Source organism: Mytilus trossulus, chromosome 10 (assembly GCF_036588685.1).
Source record: "Mytilus trossulus isolate FHL-02 chromosome 10, PNRI_Mtr1.1.1.hap1, whole genome shotgun sequence".
Classification (NCBI taxonomy): Eukaryota; Metazoa; Mollusca; class Bivalvia; order Mytilida; family Mytilidae; genus Mytilus; species Mytilus trossulus.
Genome location: NC_086382.1, coordinates 16,060,030 through 16,072,693, shown reverse-complemented (window position 1 = coordinate 16,072,693; position 12,664 = coordinate 16,060,030).

Below are 12,664 nucleotides of genomic sequence, written 5' to 3'. Positions count from 1 at the left end.
TTCACAGAGTCCTACAAATTTGATACCAATATGATGAATAACTTAACAAAGCCAACAATTCAATATGATACAATCTATGAAATATATGTACAAAATATGAAATGAATAATATACTCAACTTAATTGTTTTATCAATGTCATCGCAAAAGATGTTTAACATGCAAATCAACTCTTAACACTGACATATTTCATGTAATACCAATGATTGGAAACAAAATGGAAATAACAAGTTTCGATAGCTGTTTCATTGGTTTTTTTTTAAAAGTATTATATGAATGTCTGAGATTAAATGTAAAGCCCCCCGTCAGTATCAATGTCTGATTGTTTCTGTTCGATAAATCTTTCGTTTTCCTCTGGTATATATTTGGAACATATGAGTTGTTTAACTAGTTATAACACAAGTTTCATTCACCATTTTCTACACAAGTCAAGATTATGACATTTGTTTCCCCATTAGTTTAATTTGTTCGGGCTTTTAATTTTGTCATTTAAAGGACTTTCCGATTTGACTAATCCCGAACGTTCAGTATTTATGTTTCTGTTTACTTTTAATTAATAAAACTCATCATAGATACCAGGATTAATTTTTGTATTTAAGCCAGACGCGCGTTTCGTCTACAAAAGACTCATCAGTAACGCTCGAGTCCAAAACAGTTAAAAAGGCAAAAAAAAAAACGAAGTTAAAGAGCATTGAGGACCAAACTTTCCTAAAAGTTTTGCCAAATACAGTTTAGGTACTATATTCCTGAGGTAGACAAGCCTTAGTATTTCAAAAATTCAAAAGTTTTGTAAACAGTTAATTTCTAAATATGACCATATCAATGATAATTCTTGTCAGCACAGAAGTGCTGACTACTGTGCTGGTGATACCCTCGGGGAAGTAAAACTCCTCCAGCAGTGGCATCGACCACTGTTAAAAGTACATTCACGAAGCTGCCATATTGTAAAGATTGAAAACGTTTAGAAAATGTCCCCAGTGTTAAATGAATTTAAGTGAAATTGATCGTACCTATTTTACTATCGTAGGTGGGGCATAAAAAAAATGCATTTCTTTCTGAGATTTAAAAAAAAATAACGGTAAATAAAGGCAACAGTAGTATACCGCTGTTCAAAACTCATAAATCCATGGACAAAAAACAAAATCGGGGTAACAAACTAAAACCGAGGGAAACGCATTAAATATAAGAGGAGAACAACGACATAACACCGAAACACAACACGCACAGAAACGGACCAAGTAACAGACAAAACACCACGAGAATAACAAATATAACATGAAAACCAAATACATGAATTTGGGATAGACAAGTACCGTGCCACGTCTTATCTCAATATCTCAAAAATAAGAGAAAACACAAACGACTCAACGTTTAAATGCAACACACTCAGAAACGAACAATAATATAACAATGGCATCTTCCTGACTTGGTACAGGACACTTTTAAAGGGGAATAAAAGTGGTGGGTTGAACCTGGTTTTGTGGCATGCCAAACTTCGCACTTTAATGGCAAAGTTAAATATAACATTGAAATGACAACATAATATTACAGGACTACAATACAAATGAATAGGAGAACATATTAGACAAAGAAAAACATGATTAATAGATAACAAAAAGCATCAGGTTTAAAATTTAATACGCCAAAAACGCGCCTTGACCACACAAGACTCACCAGTGACGCCCAGATATAAAAGATCGAAAGTGAAAAAAGTACAAAGTTGTACAGCACTGAAGATCAAAAGTTGCCCGGGATAAGAACATTCTTATTATATAGAACAATTCATGCTATTGCAAATAGTAAATTTAATCAAATGAATATGAAAGAGATATACATAAAGAAACTGAAGTATTAACTAATTACAGAAAACTAAACCCGAATACATAACGGACAGAAACTCTTTGTTCTGAAAAAATGACACAGTTGTTGCTCATCTTAAGTTCGTCAGTATATTTTTATTTCCATTATGCACTTAAATTATGCATTATGAAAGACGAATACATGTTATGTTGAATTATGAAGGTCTTGTCAACTTTTGTTCAATCGTGTTCAGAAATTCGAATACAAAACTAATTTTGCAATAATTAAACCATTTAAAGTGTATGTGACGTCAATAGCCTTTTTCAATTTCTTTTTTATAGCACGATGGACAGGTCAAATTTCACAATGCATTTATATGTTGTGTATAAGTTAATTCTATATGTACTAGTATATCGCATCTAAATGTATTGCGATAAGTGACTTGTTAACTTGTAGTAACTTCATGATACCGTGAAGCCAGTTCATTGTAATGAACCCGTTAAAATAAGTGGAAACGCATTCAAAATTTATTCTTAGAAGGATATCAACTTGAGGGTGCATTCTAGGTGGCACGGTAGTATTTACTGACCAAATAGGAAAATGATAGCCTTTTTTAAATTTTCACCACTTTCTAACACTGCCAAAAATTCTACATTCAGAGTTAACTAAAGTACTTTCATTTTACTATTCAGAAATGAATTTAAATATGTATCATGATCGTTTACTATTTAAAGGGGCACTAACTAGGAGATATTTAATAAAAATAAAATATGATTCTTTTTGTTCAATCACTCATGAAAGAGAAATAGTGAAATAATATATCGCTTTTAGCAGCCAGTATGGTTCAATTTTGTCAAAATGAGCTAAGAAACATTGACTTGCAAGTGAATAATTTGACCTCATTGAATCCTTATACATGTGAACTTCAATTTAACCCCTTGGCTAGAGATGGATAACGCATGTATTGTTGGTGTTGAATTATTTAAAGGATTAAAAGTGAAACAAATATAAATAATTTGATGGACTGATTCGATTCACAAAATATCATTCTTATACAAATAAAAACGATGATTAATCTATAATATACAAATAAACAGACTTAGAAAATTCAAATGCACGAGTCTGCTATCCATTTATATCTTTATTTATGTTGAAATCGCTTATATGGCAGTCGGAGGTTTTCGGGGGTCAACTAGAAAGTTAATTTCTATTTAGAAGATGTCGTGTAGACTTATATACACACGAAACGAAGCTACATATTATCAAGCCAATGGCCGGTATATTGTTTATTTTAAATGATTTACATTGTTATAAATCAAATATGAGAATTTGAGTCAAATCGGTGAACAAGAATTTGACAGCTATTGTCCCTTTAAGGAAACAACAACTAGTAACTGTGCCAAGACAACTTTTGAATTAAATAGAATTCATTAACTACCGTTTTTTTTACATATGAAATATCTTTGTTAAAAAAGGCAAATGTTTATAGATATGCAAGGAAGAACTTCAGAAACAGTTAAGACCATATACACAGAATTTCATCAACTTATAATTTATTTAAAATTGTATGTTAAGAATCATTGTTGGTACCTTTTCAGAGGGACATCTAGTGTCAAAATATGAAACCCTTTGTAAACACTAAAATCACTGATCTTTTTAATGTTTGTTAAGTTTTAGCAATTACGGTATTTATCATAAATTTACAAGAAAAAGTTCTGGTAAATAGAAACAATAAAAATGTTGTGATATAAAAAACAACATCCATTTTATCGTTTCTCCTTTAATTTGCAGGATTTAAGGACTTTGTGTAAAATTGCTTTAAAATGTTGCTATGCGAGTAAATAACTGGAGTACCTAATTTAACTCATTTTTCTAAAGGCTGTATAAATGTCTGCAACACGGAAATTATCTGTATATGTATGCAACTATATCGGAGAAGTTAAGGGGGAAATTCCAAATGAATCGATTGAAATGCAGCAAAGATTAACTCTTTGAAGTTAAGATTCTAACTATGCAAATGCAAACAGACCTTGTGGAGAGTTGTCTCATTTGCAATCATACCACATCTTCTTTTTTATATTTTATATTTATTCAGCTGTAAATACTGAATGTGAATAGATCAAGGAGAAGACCGCAATCAAGCACAAAAATCGAAACGAACTTTTCTTAAAATTGGACCTTTAATAGTGAAAATCTTTTCACGCATAACATACTTTGTAAAGATATTTATCTTTAATTGGACCTGTACAAACGAAAACTGTTAAATTGTTATTTTCGCAAAAAAATAATAATTAAAAGATCACGTGAAAATAACTGACAAGTGTCTCAACGAACACTTATATGTGAAAAATGTATTTTTGGGAAATTGTTACATGCTAAGAACTATGTGGGACTATCTGAAAATTAGTGACCTGACCGAGTTTAACATTTTGTATAAACTTGATTTTTTTCCATTTTTTTTCTCAATATGCAGCAAAATTAATATATTTTGAATTTCAGTTTCCCAGGCTTCTAATGCCATAATCACGACCAATAATACATTGTGCATTGTGAATCTTAATTATTTTTTTGTAACGACACAGTTAAACAGATAATTTCTTTTTTCACGATTGTTTAAAGATACCGGCAATGCTTTTCCCTGGATTTTCTCGTCTTTTTAAAAAAAAAAGAAGAGGTACTGTTTCTCGCGTCATCTGTTTTGTCACTGCTAAATATCAATTTTTAAGGAAAATTCACAAACTAAAGGTTCCTTAAAAAATGGCAAAATAAAAAGCTCTAACACAACAAATGAATAGAAAATAACTGCCATATTACAGACTTGGTACTTACATTTTCATATGAAGAAAATGTTGGATCGAACCTGTCTGTCTGAGAGCTAGCTAAATCTCTCACTAGGTCGACATTCGCATTGAATATATTTGCTGAAACTCATTTTAAGCCTCTTTCTCTAATGAGAGAAGTAAATACACTAGAAATACTTACTCGAGGTGAGATGAGTAAATTGATGATATTTTGATATTTTTTTTCGGCAACAAAGTTTTTTGACAGGTTCTAGGTATTCCTATATGTACTAATTGCGACTCTTTGATATCAGACGAAATGTCCTTGTACTTTTATTTTTATGACCCGTCTAGATAGCATTTAATTGATAAATTCAACAACACTTCCGTTATCTGGATGATAATTTTTATTTTGTTAAGTTGTTTTGACTATTTAACCTATTATGTCTGATTTGTTCGCTCATCCTTGTAAATATAACGCAGTTTGATGCGATTGTCATACAAGTAAGTGGTTTAGCGCTATTAACACATGTTCAGTTTACCTTTTTCTACATCTGAAAATATCTGTACCAAGTCAGGAATATGACATTTGTTGTCCATTCGTTTGATATGTTTTGTCATTTGATGATGCCATTTGATTAGGGACTTTCCGCTTTGAATACTCCTCGGAGTTCAGTATTTTTGTGATTTTACTTTTTTTTGTCACCATCATCCAGTGTTTATATATCACAACTCGTTCACTATGACTATGCCTGTTGTGATGTTTTGAATTTTAATGAATGTTATCTTTATATTACTGGTCAATTATTAAGTCAGGGATTTTGTTACCACAATTTTTCCAAAACCTTTGCTTAGTTCTTCGATAGATTATGTACACAGCCATGCTTTGTTTGTCTGTTTGTCTTCTTTCATTTTTAGCCGAGCGTTGTCAGTTTTTTTTTTCGATTTTGGAGTTTGACTGTCCCTCTTCTATAAAAGGCCACGAAAATACAAATGTGAAACAACTTAAACTAGAAAACTAACGACCTAATTTATGCACAACATAAAGTAACGAAAAACAAATATGTACAGAATCAAGAACCGAACCCTCCCCTATCTTGGGACAATGGTGTAACAGTACAACATAAGAAGAAACATATAAATAAGTTGGAAAAGACTTAACTAATCAGATGGATACCAATAGAAATTCGTCTGTCAAAAACACAGAGTGGATATGGCTATTTCCTTGTACCTTACAACAAGATAAGGCACTTAAGTACAGATCTATGAGTACTTGCAGTTACGGACAGCTAGTTTAAAGCAATAATAACCAATCATGCATCTAGGTCTAATTATAAATTAGTATACATCCAACCTCCAGTGTAAACAGTCAGAGCAAAACAATTAGCTCGTGCAATGCCAAGATACAGGTATCGACAGATTTTAGATGTAGACATATATGCAACAATAATATTTAGTTCGCATTTGATTTATGGATGACAACATCAATATAAATACCAATAAAAGCAATATTCATTGATCAAATTACAGTGCTGAACTGCTACCATATTAGGATACGTTTATTTGACCGAACTATACGTTTACCAGGACCGTTTCTAAATAAGGTACAACCAAACGTCAAAACCAAATATACATATATATACAACTCGTCTAAACATCAACCCAACAATGTTAGATCGTTACAGCTCGATCAGCTCAATTATCTATAGTAAAGGATCCTACAAATTAATGCAAGATAAAATTACAGAAAATAGTTATATTTATAAGAACGTCTGAGTCAGTGACAACTCTACAATCTAGAATCCCGCGAGGGAAGAACAAAAAGTTGCGAAAGCAAATTTACAGATCTAACATTGTTGGGTTGATGTTTAGACGAGTTGTATATACATTATGTACACAGCCATGTATCACCATCATGGCTGGTGATACCGTCCCGCTAGACCACACGACCACCTGGGCTTCACAATAATAAAGCTTGCGGTGGTCGTGTGTTACCTTTCCACGTCAGTTTTGATCTAGCGGCGTACTACAGTACATGATATATAAGGCATGGAGATGTTATTGTTACAGATCAGCTCAATTATCTATAGTAAATGATCCTACAAATTAATGCAAGATACAGTCACAGAAAATAGTTATATTTATAAGAACGTCTGAGTCAGTGACAACTGTACAACAGATGTATCCATCGGATCACCAGCAATGATGGTGATGCATGGCTGTGTACATAATCTATCGAAGAACTAAGCAAAGGTTTTGGAAAAATTGTGGTAACAAAATCCCTGACTTAATAATTGACCAGTAATATAAAGATAACATTCATTAAAATTCAAAACATCACAACAGGCATAGTCATAGTGAACGAGTTGTGATATATAAACACTGGATGATGGTGACAAAAAAAAGTAAAATCACAAAAATACTGAACTCCGAGGAGTATTCAAAGCGGAAAGTCCCTAATAAAATGGCATCATCAAATGACAAAACATATCAAACGAATGGACAACAAATGTCATATTCCTGACTTGGTACAGACATTTTCAGATGTAGAAAAAGGTAAACTGAACATGTGTTAATAGCGCTAAACCACTTACTTGTATGACAATCGCATCAAACTGCGTTATATTTACAAGGATGCGCGAACAAATCAGACATAATAGGTTAAATAGTCAAAACAACTTAACAAAATAAAAATTATCATCCAGATAACGGAAGTGTTGTTGAATTTATCAATTAAATGCTATCTAGACAGGTCATAAAAATAAAAGTACAAGGACATTTCGTCTGATATCAAAGAGTCGCAATTAGTACATATAGGAATACCTAGAACCTGTCATTAAACTTTGTTGCCGAAAAAAACATATCAAAATATCATCAATTTACTCATCTCACCTCGAGTAAGTATTTCTAGTGTATTTACCTCTCTCATTAGAGAAAGAGGCTTAAAATGAGTTTCAGCAAATATATTCAATGCGAATGTCGACCTAGTGAGAGATTTAGCTAGCTCTCAGACAGACAGGTCATGCACTAGGTTCGATCCAACATTTTCTTCATATGAAAATGTAAGTACCAAGTCTGTAATATGGCAGTTATTTTCTATTCATTTGTTGTGTTAGAGCTTTTTATTTTGCCATTTGTTAAGGAACCTTTAGTTTGTGAATTTCCCTTAAAAATTGATATTTAACAGTGACAAAACAGATGACGCGAGAAACAGTACTTCTTCTTTTTTTTTAAAAAGACGAGAAAATCCAGGGAAAAGCATTGCCGGTATCTTTAAACAATCGTGAAAAAAGAAATTATCTGTTTAACTGTGTCGTTACAAAAAAATAATTAAGATTCACAATGCACAATGTATTATTGGTCGTGATAATGGCATTAGAAGCCTGGGAAACTGAAATTCAAAATATATTAATTTTGCTGCATATTGAGAAAAAAAATTGGAAAAAAATCAAGTTTATACAAAATGTTAAACTCGGTCAGGTCACTAATTTTCAGATAGTCCCGTATAGTTCTTAGCATGTAACAATTTCCCAAAAATACATTTTTCACATATAAGTGTTCGTTGAGACACTTGTCAGTTATTTTCACGTGATCTTTTAATTATTATTTTTTGGTGAAAATAACAATTTAACAGTTTTCGTTTGTACAGGTCCAATTAAAGATAAATATCTTTACAAAGTATGTTATGCGTGAAAAGATTTTCACTATTAAAGGTCCAATTTTAAGAAAAGTTCGTTTCGATTTTTGTGCTTGATTGCGGTCTTCTCCTTGATCTATTCACATTCAGTATTTACAGCTGAATAAGTATAAAATATAAAAAAGAAGATGTGGTATGATTGCAAATGAGACAACTCTCCACAAGGTCTATTTGCATTTGCCTAGTTAGAATCTTAACTTCAAAGAGTTAATCTTTGCTGCATTTCAATCGATTCATTTGGAATTTCCCCCTTAACTTCTCCGATATAGTTGCATACATATACAGATAATTTCCGTGTTGCAGACATTTATACAGCCTTTAGAAAAATGAGTTAAATTAGGTACTCCAGTTATTTACTCGCATAGCAACATTTTAAAGCAATTTTACACAAAGTCCTTAAATCCTGCAAATTAAAGGAGAAACGATAAAATGGATGTTGTTTTTTATATCACAACATTTTTATTGTTTCTATTTACCAGAACTTTTTCTTGTAAATTTATGATAAATACCGTAATTGCTAAAACTTAACAAACTTTAAAAAGATCAGTGATTTTAGTGTTTACAAAGGGTTTCATATTTTGACACTAGATGTCCCTCTGAAAAGGTACCAACAATGATTCTTAACATACAATTTTAAATAAATTATAAGTTGATGAAATTCTGTGTATATGGTCTTAACTGTTTCTGAAGTTCTTCCTTGCATATCTATAAACATTTGCCTTTTTTAAAAAAGATATTTCATATGTAAAAAAAACGGTAGTGAATGAATTCTATTTAATTCAAAAGTTGTCTTGGCACAGTTACTAGTTGTTGTTTCCTTAAAGGGACAATAGCTGTCAAATTCTTGTTCACCGATTTGACTCAAATTCTCATATTTGATTTATAACAATGTAAATCATTTAAAATAAACAATATACCGGCCATTGGCTTGATAATATGTAGCTTCGTTTCGTGTGTATATAAGTCTACACGACATCTTCTAAATAGAAATTAACTTTCTAGTTGACCCCCGAAAACCTCCGACTGCCATATAAGCGATTTCAACATAAATAAAGATATAAATGGATAGCAGACTCGTGCATTTGAATTTTCTAAGTCTGTTTATTTGTATATTATAGATTAATCATCGTTTTTATTTGTATAAGAATGATATTTTGTGAATCGAATCAGTCCATCAAATTATTTATATTTGTTTCACTTTTAATCCTTTAAATAATTCAACACCAACAATACATGCGTTATCCATCTCTAGCCAAGGGGTTAAATTGAAGTTCACATGTATAAGGATTCAATGAGGTCAAATTATTCACTTGCAAGTCAATGTTTCTTAGCTCATTTTGACAAAATTGAACCATACTGGCTGCTAAAAGCGATATATTATTTCACTATTTCTCTTTCATGAGTGATTGAACAAAAAGAATCATATTTTATTTTTATTAAATATCTCCTAGTTAGTGCCCCTTTAAATAGTAAACGATCATGATACATATTTAAATTCATTTCTGAATAGTAAAATGAAAGTACTTTAGTTAACTCTGAATGTAGAATTTTTGGCAGTGTTAGAAAGTGGTGAAAATTCAAAAAAGGCTATCATTTTCCTATTTGGTCAGTAAATACTACCGTGCCACCTAGAATGCACCCTCAAGTTGATATCCTTCTAAGAATAAATTTTGAATGCGTTTCCACTTATTTTAACGGGTTCATTACAATGAACTGGCTTCACGGTATCATGAAGTTACTACAAGTTAACAAGTCACTTATCGCAATACATTTAGATGCGATATACTAGTACATATAGAATTAACTTATACACAACATATAAATGCATTGTGAAATTTGACCTGTCCATCGTGCTATAAAAAAGAAATTGAAAAAGGCTATTGACGTCACATACACTTTAAATGGTTTAATTATTGCAAAATTAGTTTTGTATTCGAATTTCTGAACACGATTGAACAAAAGTTGACAAGACCTTCATAATTCAACATAACATGTATTCGTCTTTCATAATGCATAATTTAAGTGCATAATGGAAATAAAAATATACTGACGAACTTAAGATGAGCAACAACTGTGTCATTTTTTCAGAACAAAGAGTTTCTGTCCGTTATGTATTCGGGTTTAGTTTTCTGTAATTAGTTAATACTTCAGTTTCTTTATGTATATCTCTTTCATATTCATTTGATGAAATTTACTATTTGCAATAGCATGAATTGTTCTATATAATAAGAATGTTCTTATCCCGGGCAACTTTTGATCTTCAGTGCTGTACAACTTTGTACTTTTTTCACTTTCGATCTTTTATATCTGGGCGTCACTGGTGAGTCTTGTGTGGTCAAGGCGCGTTTTTGGCGTATTAAATTTTAAACCTGATGCTTTTTGTTATCTATTAATCATGTTTTTCTTTGTCTAATATGTTCTCCTATTCATTTGTATTGTAGTCCTGTAATATTATGTTGTCATTTCAATGTTATATTTAACTTTGCCATTAAAGTGCGAAGTTTGGCATGCCACAAAACCAGGTTCAACCCACCACTTTTATTCCCCTTTAAAAGTGTCCTGTACCAAGTCAGGAAGATGCCATTGTTATATTATTGTTCGTTTCTGAGTGTGTTGCATTTAAACGTTGAGTCGTTTGTGTTTTCTCTTATTTTTGAGATATTGAGATAAGACGTGGCACGGTACTTGTCTATCCCAAATTCATGTATTTGGTTTTCATGTTATATTTGTTATTCTCGTGGTGTTTTGTCTGTTACTTGGTCCGTTTCTGTGCGTGTTGTGTTTCGGTGTTATGTCGTTGTTCTCCTCTTATATTTAATGCGTTTCCCTCGGTTTTAGTTTGTTACCCCGATTTTGTTTTTTGTCCATGGATTTATGAGTTTTGAACAGCGGTATACTACTGTTGCCTTTATTTACCGTTATTTTTTTTTTAATCTCAGAAAGAAATGCATTTTTTTTATGCCCCACCTACGATAGTAAAATAGGTACGATCAATTTCACTTAAATTCATTTAACACTGGGGACATTTTCTAAAAGTTTTCAATCTTTACAATATGGCAGCTTCGTGAATGTACTTTTAACAGTGGTCGATGCCACTGCTGGAGGAGTTTTACTTCCCCGAGGGTATCACCAGCACAGTAGTCAGCACTTCTGTGCTGACAAGAATTATCATTGATATGGTCATATTTAGAAATTAACTGTTTACAAAACTTTTGAATTTTTGAAATACTAAGGCTTGTCTACCTCAGGAATATAGTACCTAAACTGTATTTGGCAAAACTTTTAGGAAAGTTTGGTCCTCAATGCTCTTTAACTTCGTTTTTTTTGGCCTTTTTAACTGTTTTGGACTCGAGCGTTACTGATGAGTCTTTTGTAGACGAAACGCGCGTCTGGCTTAAATACAAAAATTAATCCTGGTATCTATGATGAGTTTAATTAATTAAAAGTAAACAGAAACATAAATACTGAACGTTCGGGATTAGTCAAATCGGAAAGTCCTTTAAATGACAAAATTAAAAGCCCGAACAAATTAAACTAATGGGGAAACAAATGTCATAATCTTGACTTGTGTAGAAAATGGTGAATGAAACTTGTGTTATAACTAGTTAAACAACTCATATGTTCCAAATATATACCAGAGGAAAACGAAAGATTTATCGAACAGAAACAATCAGACATTGATACTGACGGGGGGGGGGGGGGGGGGGGGGGGGGGGGCTTTACATTTAATCTCAGACATTCATATAATACTTTTTTTAAAAAACAATGAAACAGCTATCGAAAATTGTTATTTCCATTTTGTTTCCAATCATTGGTATTACATGAAATATGTCAGTGTTAAGAGTTGATTTGCATGTTAAACATCTTTTGCGATGACATTGATAAAACAATTAAGTTGAGTATATTATTTATTTCATATTTTGTACATACATTTCATAGATTGTATCATATTGAATTGTTGGCTTTGTTAAGTTATTCATCATATTGGTATCAAATTTGTAGGACTCTGTGAAAAGATCATTGTTCTATTTGTATAATGTTTATGATGTCTAACGGTAAGTTTTGTGTTTATGCTTAATGTGTCAGACCTCAAATTTAAAACCTATCTACATTCAACTATTTTATTCGAAAGTTAGCTGCTACTTTTAACTGGTTTTTTTAAATCTTAATTATGTTTACTTTTGTGTGAGTTAATCCTAAATTTTTAATACAAAATTAAGGACATTTGAAATCAGACTGAAAATGGTCTACATATATTTCTCCTTCACTTAAAGTTTCATTTCTGCAAATCTGTTTGTTATGACATCAAAGGCACTATTTTTGAACGGGAATGGGTATTTTTACACATGTCCTGAATTGAAATTGGGTGAATTGTTGTTCCGACACCT